Source organism: Euprymna scolopes, chromosome 23 (assembly GCF_053919585.1).
Source record: "Euprymna scolopes isolate OS-2025 chromosome 23, ASM5391958v1, whole genome shotgun sequence".
Classification (NCBI taxonomy): Eukaryota; Metazoa; Mollusca; class Cephalopoda; order Sepiida; family Sepiolidae; genus Euprymna; species Euprymna scolopes.
Genome location: NC_136504.1, coordinates 27,596,423 through 27,615,554, shown reverse-complemented (window position 1 = coordinate 27,615,554; position 19,132 = coordinate 27,596,423).

The following is a 19,132-nucleotide window of genomic DNA, read 5'->3' as shown; positions in this document are numbered from 1 at the left end:
AACAGTTGTGCGTGGATTGGCTTCGGCTAAAATCAGTTAAAATAAACATTCAGATAAAAAAAGGAACTTTTCTTGCCTTTGGTAACATTTATTTGGGCCATTTTTTGAAAATTGAACCAAACCTCACACATCAATGCATCAAGTAATACATAAGAAATAGCTGTAAGAGATTTATACTAACAATGGGTCATTTCCGGTGCCCGGAAAACTCGTCTCCGGAAAACTCGTCTCCGGAAAACTCGTCTCCGGAAAACTCGTCTCCGGAAAACTCGTCCCCTTTCGCTAGGTAGGAAAACTGCACCCTTATTGAATAAATATCGATTGAAAACACATTTTATGGTCGTTCTTGAAGGAGATATTGTTTTTTAAAATAGACTATAGCCCCCCATAATATTTAAAAAAATTTTTTACTTGTTTAATGTTTTTTTTTTTAATAAAATCGATTTTCTAAGTGTCCGTTTTCTACCTAACTGGCTAAGTTCTTAGTGGTTTCACTTATTTTATAGCGTTCATTATGTTCATACAAAGTTAATTACAATTTTTTTTTGTTCTTATCTTAAGGATGTTTTTTGGAGTCATAAAAACAATAATAAAAATAAAACCAAAAAATAAAAAAACAGGGAGCAATTCGATTTTTCGTTACTTTTTTGTTTTGTTTTTTAAATTATGATAGTTTTTTTGTTGTTAAATTTTTGTTTTCTCTCATACCAAATGCACTCATGCGTTATTTAAAATTATAATTTTATCAATTATCAACATTTACTGTCGTTCTGTCAAATTTTGCAAAAATTACCTAATAAATTAAAAGCGAAATAGTTTTTTGGCGTGGGAGATACCATGTGCTAACAATCTCTCGTTAACTCATTTTTAATTTTTTTAATTTTTACTTCAAAATTCTTAAATCAATCATTAAGAGAAAAAGTAATCACTAAATAAATTTATTAATCAATTTAGTTGAAAACTCCGCTATCGTTTATCAAGAATCTTCTTAATGTCCTTTTTTGTTGGTTGTTTTTCGGAGGGAAATATAGTTTTTACCCTCCCCCTCTCTCTAAATTATATTTTTAAAAATATTAAAATTTATTATTTTCTTTTTAAAACCAAATCTCCCTCAGTAATTTCTTTAATTTTCTATTTTTTAGCGATTATAAAGACTCCTAAGATGTGATATACCGGACATTATTTCTCGTTCTCACGTAACACTCGACATGTTTGTTTTTTTTTTTCTGTGGGTTTTTTTTCTTTACCGAATAAGCGATTCCAAATAAATTAAACAACATAGTCGGCGAGGTAGAAAAATCGATTTTACCCTTTTATAAACAACAGTAAATAAGTACATTCTTTTTATATTAATATAAAAAAAAAATATGCGGTCTCGTTTATGAAAGTAATAAATAGTGAAACCACTAAGAACTTAGCCAGTTAGGTAGAAAACGGAAACTTAGAAAATCGATTTTATTTAAAAAAAAAAAAAAAAACATTAAGCAAGTAAAACTATTTTTTTAAAATATTATGGGGGCTATAGTCTATTTTAAAAAAACAATATCTCCTTCAAGAACGATCATAAAATGTGTTTTCAATCGATATTTATTCAATAAGGGACCAGTTTTCCTGCCTAGCGAAAGGAGACGAGTTTTCTGGAGACGAGTTTTCCCGAGACGAGTTTTCCCGAGACGAGTTTTCCCGAGACGAGTTTTCCTGGGACGAGTTTTCCTAAATTCGTCATTTCCTATTCACAAAACTATAAAGCATGTCTGATAGAATTATAAATATTCTTTTAATAATTCACAGAGTTTGTAAGTCTTCATCATGTTCGAGGTCACACACGTGGCCGACCTTTTCTGACCTCTGACCGTTAATCAATATAATGTACAAAATATTTAAAATTGTCACCTGATAGGTTTTGACATACAAATAAATCAAATGAACACCTATAACTAGTATACCTGTACGTCTTTGAGAGTTATATGAACTATTTTTCCTGCAGTATTTTTGGTCACACACGTGACTAAAAATGGCACACACATAGACACACACACACATACATACATACATATATATATATATATATATATATTTATAATTATATGCTTTTCCATCCCTTTTTATGTTTTCTTAGTTAAAATAATCAACAATTCTCCAAAATTAATTTAACCAAACAAAGAAACAAATATCCTTCAGATATATGCTTTCAATCAACGCGCTTAGTGACAAAAGCGAACTTCCTAATTTAAACATGGACGACCTTAGAAAATGCTATTCGAAACAAATCTAGAAATATGTTTTTAAGTGTGATTTTGTCTGTCTCCATGCCTTTATGGTTGGTTGTTTTTGTTTTACGGTATATCAACCCTTTTCAGAATATTTAATGACGAATCCAAAGATTTTGAAGAAAAATTTTCTAATAGAATATATTTGTTGTTTTCAAGTCGGTTTCTATTCAACCCATAGTTGGGACCCTAACAGGTACTACCACTCCGGGTCAGAGTGGACTTGGGACCAATGGCAATTAAAGGGTGGCTCCACACACCCCAAAGCCCACAAGCTGGTGCCTCACCACTGGATATAATTTAAGGTCATATCCAGAACCAAACATCTTAAGTGTGATTTTGTCTGTCTCCAAATTTTCAAACACTCCCGAAACTAAAAATGGCAGAGCAGCGCTAGGAGCCTGAAATGATTGGATTTTTTATGGATCTTTCTTTTATGGGTCTTTAGTTTTTCTACTATATAATAGTTTTTAAGGGGTCAAAAATGGGTCAAAACTGAAAAACTGGTTATAGATTTTGTACATTAATCTTAGTTTATTTTTAATCAGTTCATATGAGTAACACGTCAGTACAGTGGTAACGTCACCAGCTTTAAATGCTACAGTTTTGCTTTCGGTTTCGATTCTAGCTGATTGTACTTTATTTTGAAATACAATTTTATTTGGTGTTAGGATGATAACATGGTCAAAAAAAAAAACTCGTTTTTTCTCTAAAGGCAGCTATAACTATAACAGTTATTATATCTTCGCGCGAGAACAACAAAATATTACATGCGAGCGGCCATCTTGAGACAGACGAGCAGAGACATCGACAAGCTATGTGTCGTCTTTCGGACTGAAATCAATTAATGAGAAATAAACTCAAGAATCTTTTCTAGCTTCAAATAAGAACTAATATTTGGTATATCATGTAATAATACCATTTCTTTCGGTTTATCATATTTAAGTTTGAAATTTTATTTTTACGTCTGTTTCATACTAAACTTTGAAATAACACTTTATTTGGTCTGTCATGCTTAAATTTGAAATATTATTCCATTTGATCTGTCATACTTTGTTTAATTTATGAAACTATGTCTGTCTGTTTGTCTCTATATTTTTAAACCCTATCTCTACCGAAACTAAAAATCGCAGAGTGGCACTGGGGGGCTCAAGTGATTGGATTTTTTATGGATCATCCTTTTATGGGTCCTTAGCTGATTAAAATAGTTTTTAAGGAGTTAAAAAGGAGGCAAAATTGAAAAAAAAAATCGTTATACATTTTGTACATGTCTTGTTCAGCATGGTGTTTCAGTTTGTTTGAAAGTCTTAAGGAGAATAGTTTCCCATCTCCCTGGAAAATTTCATCAGTATGCCCTGTATTTAAGAATTCAGGTGATCGCTCATCCCCCTCTCAGTACAGGCCAATAAGTCTCCTGTGCGTCATGAGTAAGTTGCTGGAATCTGTATTAAATACAGAAGTAATCAACCATCTCAACAAAAATAACCTTCTTAGTGACACTCAATATGGTTTCCGTTCTGCTAGATCTACAGCAGATGTGCTTACAGTTATATCTCATAGGATTAGCAAATCTCTCGACAACCTTTCTAGGGCAATTGCTCTTGACATATCTAAGGCCTTTGATAGGGTATGGCATAAAGGTTTACTTCATAAGATCTCTAGCTATGGTATAGCTGGAAATGTCTTCTCAGTTATTAAATCATTTCTTTCTGATAGGTTCATAAGAGTAGTAGTTGATGGGCAAAAATCAGAAGCTCACAGTATTAATGCCGGTGTCCCTCAGGGGTCCATCCTGGGCCCAACTCTTTTCCTGATCTACATTAATGATCTTCCAAATCACATCCTTACATCATTTGTAGACATCTATGCTGACGACACTACCATTTATGGTAGCACATCTAAGACACTAAACGACCAAGTTCTCTCCAATTCTCTCTCCTCTGATCTTGAGCACGTAGTACAATGGGGTAAAGAATGACTGGTTACTTTTAATGCATCTAAAACCAAGCTTCTCTCTTTACATCATCAACATTCTGATCCACATCTGACATCAATTGAAATGAATGGCTCTCGTCTTCAGGAGGCCTCAAGTTTTGAAAAACTTCTTGGCTTGACCATTACTCCTGATCTTAAATGGAACACGTACATCAAATCTGTTGCCAAGGCCGCTGGAAAAATGGTGGGATCTTTCTATCGATCCGGTAGATATCTCACTGCTGATGCTATTCTCTATCTATATAGGAGCCAGGTACGTTCAAGGATGGAATACTGTTGCCACATCTGGACAGGAGCTGCTAGAAAGGACTTGGCCTGCCTTGATAGAGTTCAAAATAGACTTCGTAGCATCGTAGGAGATGTCCTTTTCTCTTCCTTACAGCCTTTGTCTCACAGAAGAGATGTTGCGAGTTTGTCTCTGATGTATCGTTATTTTCATGGAAAGTGTTCGAATGAGCTTCAATCTATGGTCCCCCCTCGGCAAACATTCACAAGAAACACTCGTCTAGCTGTAAACACTATCAATAATTCCCCCCACTCTTTATCTGTACCTAAACCTAAACGTAGATTCCATGAACAATACTTTTTTCTTAGAACTGCACGCCTGGAGCTCACTCGAGCATTTTCCATGAAAATAAATATAAAGCAGAGAAAAACTCGCAACATATCTTCTGTGAGATATAGGTTACAGGGCAGAGAAAAGAACATGTCCTACGAGGCTACGAGGCTATCAAGGCAGGACAAGTCCCTTCTAGCAGCTCCTGCCCAGATGTGGCAACAGTACTCCATCCTTGGACGTGCCTGGCTCTTATATAGATAGATAGTTGACTTCAGCAGTGAGATATCTACTGGATCGATAAAAGGATCCCACCATTTTTCCAGTGGCCCTTGCAACAGATTTGATGTACGTGCTCCATTTCAGATCAGGAGTAAAGGTCAAGCCCAGAAGCTTGATGTATATACATGTAATATATAAAATTATCTAACGATATCGATTTAAAGTGCTAGACAAAAATAGCGATACTTGGTTCTGTTTAGCCCAAAATAAAATGCTCTTACAAATTGAATTATTAGAAACTCACGAAAATATTATTTCAAGCTAAAGTATGAAAAACTAGCGAAAAATTTCATTTCTAAATAAAGTATGTCAGAAGAGCCTAAACGCTATTTCAAATTTAGGTATTCCCGACCAGAAAAAAATGCTATTCCAAAATAAAGCATGACAGATTAGCGAAAATGGTATTTTAAACTAAAGCATGACAGACCAGTAAAAATGTTATTGCTAAGTAAAATAGGTCAATTATGACAGAAAGAAAAGTATTATTTTCAACTAAAGCATGACAAACTAATGAAAATGATTTTTCAAAGTTATGACAGACCAAGAGAAAATATTATTTAAAACTAAAGCATGACAGACCAGTGAAAATTTTATTTCTAACAAAAGTAGCTCAAACCAGTTTAAATGCTATTTCAAACTAAAGTATAGCCAACCAGAAAAAATACTATTCTAAAAAAAAGCATGACAGACTAGCGAAAATACTATTTAAAACTACAACTTTACAGACCATACAAAATGCTATTTTAAACTAAAGTATGACACAACAACGAAACCCTTATTTTAAGCAAAAGTATGACAGACTAGTAAAAATGCTATTCGTAAATTAAACTAAGACAGACCAAGAGAAAATGCTATTTCAAACGATATTTCGTATGATAAAATAGCGAAAATACTATTTCAAATTAAAGCATGACAGAGCAGGGAAATTTTATTTTTAACTAAAGTATTACAGACCAGTGAAAACATAATTTAAACAAAAGCATGACAGTCCAGCAAAAATGTTATTTCAACTTAAACGATGAGAGACCATGTTATTTTTAATTATAGTAAGACAGACCAGTGAAAATGCTATTTCAAACTAAAAATATGACAAACCAGCGAATATATTACTAAAACCTGACTTAACGATGGTCGGTTTCTTTTATATGCGTCTACTTTGCTTCTGTGGACATGGAAATATAATTGAAACTGTTACTGAGCAATATACGTAGTGGACAACGCGTTTTATGTGAACGCAGGGAAAGAAATAAAAATACGTCTAATTAGCATTAAAGTAGTTAGAAAATAAAAGAAATAAAAAAAATTCCTGTGAGTTAGTGTGTCAGAGCGAACTAGTATCAAAGGTGAAGGTGGGGTGGGGAGATACTTCTCCACATTTTTACCCACGAGGGAAGAAGGCTCTTTTTAGCTGACGTTATCTCGTTCATTTGGCGCCGATGTTTCTATTGTTTTGGGCGTCACTTGTTGTCTGCGCTCGTTGTTTCCTTGTGTGACCGGTGACGGGTTCCTTTATAGTGCGCTCGTTGCATGAGAATTGTCGATAAGCTCCGTCCAGTCGGAGATAATGGGCTTGATTGGTTGGTTGGTTGGTTGGTTGGTTGGTTGGTTGGTTAGATAGGGCTCATTTTCCCCCTTTTTCATATTTTAAGGCATTCGCTATGGGTACATAAGGATGCATTGTGGGACGAGTGGAGCAGGTAGTAAAAAAAAAAAATTAGAGGAATAATGTGAATGGAAGAAAAATTTGAAAGAAGGAAAGATAATATAAAGGTGTGACAGGGGAGGAAGAAGAAGGGGGAAAGAAAGAAAAAACGAAAGAAAGAAAGAACGAAAGATAGAGAAAGAAAGAACGAACGAAAGAGATGAAGAAAGAAAGTAGTTTGACAGAAGCCGGTATAGGGGAATAAATTAAAAGAATAAAAAGCTACGAAAACAGCAATTCCCTTATTCTCTAGTTATGCTTAAGCAAAACAAAACTAGCAGGAGCGAAATTCTTTCTTCCAAATGCTCGTTTATGGAAGAGATAACACAACCGACTATAACATGGTCTTTTTCAAGATTAACGTAAACAAGTTCTTTGATGAACCGTCCTCTAAAATATATTAACCCATATCCAATTTTCATCATCACAGGTCATCACGATGTTGTCTCATCTGGAGGGTATTCATTCTTATCCTTCTGTGGAATCCGAACCTTAAAAAGATGAAACTCTATAGTAAAAAAAAAAATGCGTGATAAAAAGTAGTGAGAGAAAAACAGTAAAAGAAAGAGAGGCATGAAAAATATAAAAAGCAAACAGAGGACGAATGAAAAAGAAACATAAAATGTTGAAGAGAATAAAAAAATTAAATTAATTCTTAAAGAAGAAATAAGGGATAATCGAAAATGGAAAATTATTTATATATATATATATACATATGTATGTATATATATATATATATATGCATATATATATACACACACACATATATATATGTATATATATATATATATATATATATATATATATATATATATATATATATATATATAAAAGTGAACGTGTCTGTGTGTGTCTATGTACATTTTCCTTCGCAATAACTCTGTAAATTTTCAGTCTACAGACTCGATATTTGATATACAGGGTACTGAGATTTAGGAAAATCGGTGTGATTGGTTTTCCGCCAGAAATTTGGCTGTTAAGGGGTCAAAGTTCAACGATTTGACCTTTGAAAACTCTACTAAACTCCTCCGTCAATTTGGGGTCTGCACACTTAAAATTTTAGATATAGGTTCCTTGGACATGGATCTAACTGAATAACTTTAATTGAGTCCAAAACTATAAATGTTAAGGGGTCATAATAGGGGTCAAAGTTAAAAAAAAATTGACAGTTTTCTTCTTTTTTTTTTTGGCTCAGCATACACCTCCAAACACCCGGGCAACGCCGGCGGCCCATGCTAATATATATATATATATATATATATATATATATATATATATATATATATATATATATATAAAGCGTGTCCCAATGACGGATTTTAAATTTGATTAACTTCCTCAATATTTAAGTTATGCTTACCAATTTTCATATGCAGGTAGATGAGCCTCTCCGTGATTTTTGAAGATATAGTAAAATGTCATAGTCTACTTATTATAATTTTATTTACAAAACTTATTCTAGGATATTTCTTTCGCAAGGTCTAATTTTAGTTATGAATAATGATGTTACTCAAATGTCAACCATTTTCATTTTCACACTCTTGTGCTCTCTGCAGGTCATTGTCAAACCCATCACTTAATGTTTCAGAACTTATGGCCCTAATTTCCTCCTCCATATTGTTTTTAAGGGCATTTATTGTGGCTGGTTTTATTGCGTTGGGAGTAGGGGAATTTCTTGTGTTGAAGTTTCGTCCAAATTCTCTTTGAGTTTCTGATATTGACTCATTCAACCGAAAATACGACTCTACGATAAATATCCGCTTCTCGGTAGTGTAGCAACCTCTGATGACCTCTAGATGATCTGAAAAAATAAATGGAAAATATAAAAATTAAGAAAGTTATGAATTTTCTTTAACCAGCAATATCTTTTGGGACAGCCTATATATATATATATATATATATATATATATATATATATATATATATATATATATATATATATATATATATATGTATGTATGTATGTATGTATGTATATATATATATATATGTATGTATGTATGTATATATATATATATACATACATATATATATATACATATATATATACGTATATATATATATATATATATATGAATTTAGGAAAACTCGTCCCCGGAAAACTCGTCTCCGGAAAATTCGTCTCCGGGAAACTCTTACCCGGAAAACTCGATACCGGAAAACTCGTCCCCGTTTGCTAGGAGGGAAAACAGGTCCCTTATTGAATAAATATCGATTGAAAACACATTTTATGATCGTTCATGAGAAGATATTGTCTTTAAAAGAGAATACACATCCCATAATATTTTAAAAAAATATTTTTACTTGTTTACTGTTGTTTTAAAAAAAAATTAAATTAATTTTTCTAAGTTTTCGTTTTCTACCTAGCTTTGAATATTTTTGTCTTTCAACTTATTTTAAAGAGTTTATTTAGTAAAAAAAATAGTAATGTCGAGTGTTACTTATGAATAAAAAATGTCCGATAAGAGGATCACGTTTTAGGAGGATAATTGTTGAAAACTAGAAAATTAAAGAAAATATTCAGGAAGATATAGTTTTAAAAACGGCCCCCTAATAAATTTGTATATTTTTAGGTAATAATGCGGTGCCGGGAAAACTCGTCCCGGGAAAACTCGTCTCCGGAAAACTCGTCTCCGGAAAACTCGTCTCCGGAAAACTCGTCTCTGGAAAACTCGTCCCCTTTCGCTAGGTAGGAAAACTGGTCCCTTATTGAATAAATATCGATTGAAAACACATTTTATGATCGTTCTTGAAGGAGATATTGTTTTTTAAAATAAACTTTAGCCCCCCCCCATAATACTTTTAAAAAAATATTTTTACTGGTTTAATGTTTTTTTTTGTGTTTTTAATAAAAGCGTTTATTATGTTCATAAACGAGACCGCATATTTGTTTTTATATTAATATAAAAAGAATGTACTTATATACTGTTGTGTATAAAAGGGTAAAATCGATTTTTCTACCTCGCCGACTATGTTGTTTATTTATTTGGAATCGTTTATTTGGTAAAGAAAAAAAAACAGAAAACAAACAAAAAACATGTCGGTCGAGTGTTACGTGAGAACGATAAATAATGCTTAGGGGGTCTTGATAATCGCTAAAAAATAGAAAATTAAAGAAATTACTGAGGGAGATTTGGTTTTAAAAAGAAAATAATAAATTTTAATATTTTTTAAAATATAATTTGGAGAGAGAGGGGGGGATAAAATCTATATCTCCCTTTGAAAAGCAACCAACAAAAAATGAAATTAAAAAGATTCTTGATAAACAATAGCGGAGTTTTCAATAAAATTGATTAATAAATTTATTTAGTGATTACTTTCTCTCTTAATGATTGATTTTAGAATTTTGAAGTAAAAATTTAAAAAATTAAAAATGAGTTAACGAGAGATTGTTAGCACATGGCATCTCTCGCGTCAAAAAATATTTCGCTTTTAATTTATTAGTTAATTTTTGCAAAATTTGACAGGACGACAATAAATGTTGATAATTGATAAAATCATAATTTTAAATAACGCATGAGTGCATTTAGTATGACAGAAAACAAAAACATAACAACAAAAAACTATCATAATTAAAAAACAAAACCAAAAGCGTAACGAAGAATCGAATCGCTCCCTGTTTTTTAATTTTTGGGTTTTGTTTTTTTTTATTGTTTTTATGACTCCAAAAAACATTCGTTAAAATAAGAACAAAAAATAATTTGTAATTAACTTTGTATGAACATAATAAACGCTTTAAAATAAGTGAAACCACTAAGAACTTAGCCAGTTAGGTAGAAAACGGACACTTAGAAAATCGATTTTATTTTAAAAAAAAAAAAAAAAAAAAAAAACATTAAACAAGTAAAAATATTTTTTAAAAAATATTATGGGGGGGGGGCTATAGTTTATTTAAAAAAAAACAATATCTCCTTCAAGAACGATCATAAAATGTGTTTTCAATCGATATTTATTCAATTAGGGACCAGTTTTCCTACCTAGCGAAAGGGGACGAGTTTTCCCGAGACGAGTTTTCCGGAGACGAGTTTTCCCGAGACGAGTTTTCCCGAGACGAGTTTTCCCGGGACGAGTTTTCCTAAATTCAATAATGCACATCCCATAATATTTTTAAAATATTTTTACATGTTTATTGTTTTAAAAAAATTTAATTGATTTTTCTCAGTTTTCGTTTTCTACCTAGCTTTGTAAGTTTTTGGTGTTTAAACTTATTTTAAAGAGTTTATTTAGTTAAAAAGAAATAACAAATAATGTCGCACTGGACATTATTAGTAAATAATTTTTAACAAAAAATGTCCAAAAATTAAAGAAAATACTGAGTTAGATATAGTTTTAAAACGAGCCTTCCCCACCTCCAAAAGAAAATAAATTTGTATATTTTTAAGTACTGCAGAAGTGCTCCCGAAATGACTTTCAAACGATACCCTCCCCTCCCCAGGTTAAGAATGGCTTTCGAAATAATAATGTTATTATTTCAGCGCGATACCAAAATTACATAAGACCGTGTTTTCTTTTTTGTTATTTAAACTGAATTAATTCTTCTAAATAAAATAATTGTTTTCTTGGATAATACGTGCTTTCTTTCTTTTATTTTTGTTTCGTAATAACACAAAAAGTGTTAAAACAAAATTATTTTTTTTAAATAAACATATTGTTTCGTTTTTCGTATCTTGACTCCGTGATCAAGTTTATTTTTTAAGCAAGAATTAAAAATAACCTTTAAAAACAATATCTCCTTCAAGAACGGTAATAAAATGTGTTTTCAATCGATATTTATTCAATAAGGGACCAGTGTTCCTACCAAGCAAAAAAGGGGGGATTTTCCGGGTACGAGTTTTCCGGGTACCAGTTTTCCGCGTACGAGTTTTCCGGAGACTAGTTTTCCCGGGACGATTTTTCCGGCCACCATGTATATATATATATATATATATATATATATATATATATATATATATATATATATATATATATATATATATATATATATATATGATTTATCTATTTTTATTTTTATAAGCGATACTGTGGTATTTTTTCATTTTTGTTCACTCCCTTGGTGGTTTTAAAGTTATCTGACCATTGTTTATATTCTAGTCGCCCCACATTTTGAGGCGCATTATGCATTCAAATATTAATTTATAATTTAAATATTTATTCAAATATTCTTACGTGCATAAAATTAAGTCATCTGTACACGTGTATGTTTCAAAGTATTATTCTCGTCAGTATAGCAAAACTTCTTGATGAGACTCGAACTCGTTACTTCTCGATAAGTAACCAGATATATATATATATATATATATATATATATATATATATATATATATATATATATATATATATATATATATATATATATATATATATGAGGTTTTTTGCTCTCTAACTGAGAAGGCTAACATGCTTGCCAGTCGGATTGCCTCCAACTCCACACTGGACCCTGCCAACCACCCGCTCCCTGACTTTCCTTTGCGGACAGACGCCACGCTAGACGATCTGAAAATCACCCCTGCTCAGGTGCATGCTATCATAAGAAATCTTGACACTGCAAAAGGATGTGGACCTGATCTCATCCCGGCTGTGTTATTAAAAAAGTGCTCAGCCGAAGTGGGCTGGTGCATCTACCACTAGTCTCTCGCTCCTAGACAAGGTTCAAAAGGGAGTCGCCAATCTGATAGGTCCGGAACTTTCATCTAAACTTCAGCCCCTGTCCCATCGACGAAATGTTGCACCCCTCTGCCTTTTCTACAAGTACTTTAACGGTGAATGCTCTGACAAACTGCAAGTACTTGTGTCCCCTCGACGTAAATACCCCGACAAACCCAACAAGCAGCTAAATCCCACCCCTTCACAGTAGAGATCCCTAGATGTGAGAGCCTTCTACTCCAGGAGTTTCTTCCCCAGAACAGCTAAACTTTGGAATTCCCTGCCGGGTCCCTGCTTCCCCAACTGTACTTACATGCATCAGTTCAAGTGCAACGTGAACCGAAATCTTTCTGCCCAACTCCCTACACAGTACCCCTGATGTCTATGTCCCTGATAGTAGCCACCTACAACAAAGTGGCAATATGCCTTGTTTGGGGTGAAAATGTAATAAAAAAAAAATATTTCGGAGATATAATCCATCCTCAGAAATTTATACATTTTTTTATTTTTTTATTTTTTGATATGATACTAAATTGAAGAAAAAAACAGTTAGAAAAAAAAGAGTCCACTTGTTGGTGATATTTTGAAAGGCCAGAATATGTTTGGCGAACGTGATATGAAAGTCAGGGTTGTGTTTTCCGTTATGAAAGCGTTGATTGAATTGTAAAATAAAATACGTATGAAATACGTTGTAAAGTCAAATTACAACACAATATTATGAAAATAAACCATGTATAAAATTCTGGATATATATATATATATATATATATATATATATATATATATATATATATATATATATATATATATATATATAAATACTAGGATGGATGCCCGGTGTTTCCCGGGTGTATGGAGGTGTGTGTTGAGCAAAAAAAAAAAGTGGTAGTAGGAAGGTAGGCTTGAACCCGTATCGCGAAGGAGGAAAAGAATGGGTTAAAACGTGACGTCTTTGATGTTACGACCACCGCCAAACCAGAAGTGACGTGGGTTTAAATTAAGGCTAGGCAATCGAAAGGAGAGGATGACTTTCGAAAATATTCGCGAAAAAAAGCGACCCCTACCTGTAGAAAAGTGACCAGTTAAGGGTGAAGATATTAATGTTTTTAGCCAATTTTTCGGTATTTGTCGTCTTAAAAACGATACTGATCTTGTGAAAATCCGTCGCCTCTGTCGAAAGTATTAGGCAGACATGCAAACATACATACATACATTTATATATTGGTAGCTCAAAGTTTAGACCCAAACCGATTAAAAAGCTTGTCCTATCTCTGAATACCCTTTATGTCAAATTTCAAATGTTTAGACCAGAAATTGTCTCAGTAATTTGGTAGAGACCGCAGAGGTCATTTTTTTTTTAAACTTTGATCCCTATTATGACCACTTAACATTTATTGTTTTGGGCTTCAATCAAGTTATTTAGTTAGATCCATGTCCAAGGAACCTATATCTAAAATTTCAAGTGTTTAGACCCAAAATTGTCGGAGGAGTTTGGTAGAGTTCTCAAAGGTCAAATCGTTGAACTTTGATCCCTTAACAGCCAAATCTCTGGCCGAAAATGGATTACAAAGATTTTCCCAAATCTCAATACGCTGTATATCAAATTTCGAGTCTGTGGACTGAAAATTTACAGAATTATTGCGTAGACAGACACACAGATACTTCCACACACACACACACATATATATATATATATATATATATATATATATATATCATCCACATACGGTACTGTTTCGTTGTATCAAAACTCATCAGTGCGGCTAGACATACACCTTTCCCCAGCTGTGGATCGAACCTACAACCGTCCGATAGACAGTCGGCAGCTGTCACCATCGGGCTATGAATCAGGGCCGTAAATATTTCTCCTTGAGTATGTATTAAATCCACACCCGCCCGTCGCAACAATGCTCTAACCATCAGCTTGTTTACAAACAAATTAATAGTGGGCTTCGCTTAATATCTTAAATACGCATCGGGTGAAAATGATCCTGAATTTTTAGAATTCTAGCAGAATTATTGGAGAACCAGTTATAATTTCAAGAAAGCTCTGAACTTTTAAATTAAATTAATAAATAACTCAGTACTTGATTATACGAATATATTTTCTATGAATTAATTTATTCAAACTACGATTTTCATCTGCCATGTGTTTCACACAAGTTTTTAGCGATGTTATACATGACACTTTTATCCATTGCGCCATGTGTTAAGTAATAATTATTTCTAAAGTTTTAATATTATAGTAGTTCTATTTTTCTGAAGGTTGAAGGCCGAATTTATCACAAACAATATTTACCAAGAATAAAATTTAAATAGGTACTTTTCTCACTGGAAGGGGGAGGGTCACCGCTTATCAAAACCCGAGGGCCACTCGAGGATAAGGCTTAATAAGTTTTAGGTAAACAGTGAGATAACACCGTCATGATCTGTAATGATGGAACTTTGGTAGGGTTTGATTATTTAAGAGGTTGTGCCAACAAGAATTTTTTTTTTTTTTTTACTCATGTTCACCCCTTACAAAGCATATCGCCACTTGGACGTAAGGGGCTACTATTTGGGGTCATGTCTAGGAAAGATTAACAAGATGTTTGGTTATGTTACATTTAAACTTCTGCATATCAGTACAGTCAGGGAAGCAGGCAGCAGGAAGGGAATTCCAAAGTCTAGCTGTTCTAGGGAATAGGTAGAATAGAAAGCTTTCTGGCATTTAGGGACCTCAACAGTGAAGGGGTGAGATCCTATTGCTAAGCGGGTGTGTCGGGGACATGTGCGTTGAGGGGGTACAAATGAAAGGAGTTCATCAGAACACATTCCATTAAAATATTTGTAAAACAGGCACAGTGATGCAACATTGCGGCGATGGGACTTATTGATTTTGAGACTTTTACTCGGTCATGGCTGATGGAATAAGAACAATCTACCCCGTGGGTTGAATAAGGGATTCAGTTAACATGTTCGTGTAGATTCCGGAGTACTTGAATGCCTACCAAACACTGTCCTCGAGTGTCTAAGGTCTCTTTGTACAGGGGTTTGTCAGAACAACCTGACATGATGATAATTTTTCCATAGAAATAAACCCTGACCAAATATTCAAAACCACATAGTATTCGCAGCCCAAAAAAGATCTCCTCACTACGACTACCCCACAGCTTTTCCGATGAATGGTGCACCTTCTCCAAGTGATATTACATCAAGTAATAGCACGAAGCTGGATACTCCACCAGACTAGATAAATTCTTGTCCTGGAATCCACTAAGACCATGAGACCAACATGAAAGATATACTACAACGTATGAAAATAGTTAATTGAGGAGAGGAAAATTATGTTCTCAATTTCTTTACTAACTCAGTGTTTGAGAGATAAAGAACTTTAATGGAACATTCGAATATCTATGTATCTCATATAGATTCCAAGTGTTAGCCCCAGGTAGGGGGCCCTTTGATTTCTGAGAACTTCGACTGAAGTAAAGTAAAACAAAAAAGAGATCGGCACAAAGATTTACATGCTTGACGATGCAACTGAAAAAGGTCGGAGGTTATATGAACCGAAACGTGGTGAAAATAGCATCAAAGATTTTACGAGTCGTCCGGATAATACAATTAATATGAATCCACATTTCTCAGCTGAAACTTTCGAAACATAATTTGAACATCTTTGTCATTTGAAATCGCAATAAAAAAATACCACAGACAATTAAAAAATATGTGTCAAAAGTCATAACTATTGGAAATCGAGCTAACTTATGAATAATGTTGAATCGCCATAAAAAGTAGTTAAAATAATTCAAAGTTAGAGAGTTAAAAAAAAAATGTACAAATGCAGTTTTAGTGAACAGGAAGTGGCGTGTCATGTCGGAATCAGTAAACAAAAAATTAAAAAATTACAAATGATCCACAGTATATCTGCAAATGATCCACAGTATATCTGCTAAAACTGTTTTACAAAAAAAAAATTGTTCTCAACCCACCATTTCCTAATTAAAAATAGTGAAAGTTAAGTAAAAACAAGGGAGATAAGTCAGTTTATCATACGGCATTGTTTGCAATCGACTAAACCGTTAAAACTGCATTTTCTGATAATTTTCTTTTTTCTTGTAATTATTTTTTCTTCTGAATCATTATTCGTAGTTTTTAGGAATATTTACTAATTTTGACATGACACGTAATTACGTAATAGTGTTTTAACTTAAAATGTATTTTTTCCAATTATAATGCATAATCCCCAAAAATTTGTTTAGTTTTTGGTACGACATGCATTCTAATATCGGTTTCTTGAGGCGTTAAATTTAATTAAAATTATAATTAAAACAATTATCAATAAGTTTTTCCTTTTTAACTTTTCTGTTTCCACGTCAAATTTGTCCGCCGAAATCAATACGGAGGGGATTAGTGGTCGAGATTTACGCCCACTGAGAACCATGGTTCCGTCTTTCATGAGAGGGTCTACTCAATTCAGCTCCCACGCTATACTGATAAGAGTCATTAATAAACCGAAAATTTGTCAGCCATCTTAAACGAGTTGTGAATAGGCTGGGAACTAGACATAGGCATATTCAAAATTAAAAAACTGTTTACGATGTGCCGTCAATAAGTTTCCAAACTTTTTTGGTACAAGCATTAAAAATTGTCGTAGATTCTTGAAAATTCCCTATGTTATTCCTATACATGTTCTGAGATGACTGGCCAATTTTTATGATTTCAGATTCAAATGAATAGCTACAGTAGGAATTAGAATACATCCTCCTAAATCCTGATTGTTACAGCTGGGGAATTTCAAAAATGCAATCTGGACGTGAGGACATTTAAAAGAAGGATATGCAAAAGAAATTCTGCTTTAAAGTTGGGGGAAAAATGTTATAGTAACATATGGAATGCATCATACTGATTTTGGACTATTTTGGATGAATCGAACATCAGTTATTGAGCGGCATGAGAGACTCAAGGAAGGCAGGAAGTTTGTAAGGTATAATGAGAGGTGTGCGTGGAGTAAAGAAGTCAGAACACCAGAGCTGATTGGCCAAATAAAGAATTTCTTGGATAAAGGCCGTCGTCTGTCTATAGAGACAATAAGTGCACGGTTTGATGTCAGTGTACACAAAATTATTCGCGATGAACTGAAGATGAGGAAAGTTTTTGTTCGAAGGTGGTCCATCCTTATCACAGACTATGTGACTAAGATGGGCATCAAGACAGTTTCTTACGATCCCTATAGTCCAGACCTTGCTTCCAGTGACTTTTGGTTATTCCTTAAGCTACAGGAAAACCTTAGAGGCTACTCTTATGAGACAATTGAAAACATGGAAGAGGATGTGACGAGGGTCATTGACACACTCACTTAAGGAGACCTCCGTGGAGACTTCCAGAAGTTCGTACTATTTGGATTCATCGGACTATTTCTCATCTTGAGTGTGATTTTCACAACGTTTTGGTCGATGTAACCTCCGACCTTCTTCAGGTGTATCTTGTCAAACTCAGGAATTTCGAGCGGACTCTTTATTTACTTCACGGGAGTAGCGTGCTCTTATTCCGTCAGCCATGACTGGATAGAGGTCCTAAGTAATTCGCAAATGTATTTTTTGGGTCGTCCACATTGAGGATTGAACTTTCAACTTTCAGGAGAATATCACTTTTTTACAATTGATTTTTCCAGATATACTAACTACTGCGCTACGCGTCTCAAAAATTTAGAAACTTTCAGAAGTTGTTGGAACAGTATTACAAGTGCACTACAGCCGGGGAAGATTACTTCGAAAGGGACTAGAGTGTCCTGTGTGTACTATCAATAAAAGTGGCCATACTAAAGAAAAGTATGTAAACTTGTTGAAGACACTTCATATATTTTATTTTTTTCGAGACAAAGGGAAGTCAACACAAAGCGATTGTTACGTATGAATAAACAGGAAACTATGGATATTCAAACGGTAATCACTAGGCAATATTATCCATGTGTTTTTTTATCATGGGAATTTTTGTTTGTACGAAACATTTATGTGCAATGAAAACAAAAGTTCCGTGGAACAAGGAAAATATTATCTTTATTTGGGATAAATCAAACTATGTTGCGCTGTTTATTTCGTCTCCCCTCTCTCTTTCTCTATCTATCTATCTATCTTGCTTTCTTTCTCTCTGCCTGTCTCTTTTTATCTGTCTCTTTCTTTTTCTTTTATCTGTTTCAATTAATCCTTTTCTATCTCATCGTAAATATCCCTTTCCTTCCTTGTTTTTGACTGTTTCTCTCTTTCGATATCTGGTATATACAGTGGTAGCAGTGTCAGAAATTTCGTGAAAATAGTGAATAATTCCACCCCATCTTTCCAAGCTTATAACTCCTCTAAAAATGTAATTCAAGCCCTAATTTTTTTTTCAATTAAAGGAGCAAGGACCAAGGTTTTATTAAAAAAAAACAAAAAAAAACAATGTGTTTTTTTAAAAAAAAAAAAGGTTTTAAACTTCGGACTTTACAGGTAAATTTCTAAAAAAGGGATTTTTTTTTGTTTTAAATTTGAATATATTATTTATTGACCTTTTCTCTTCAATGTGTGATATATAAAACTCCCAGACATAAATTAATTATTTACTTTTTAATAGACATTTCAAAATGAGAGGCGTGAATTATTCGACCCCCTGTCTTTCCAAGCTTATAACTCCTCGAAAAATGTAATTCAAGCCCTAATTTTTTTT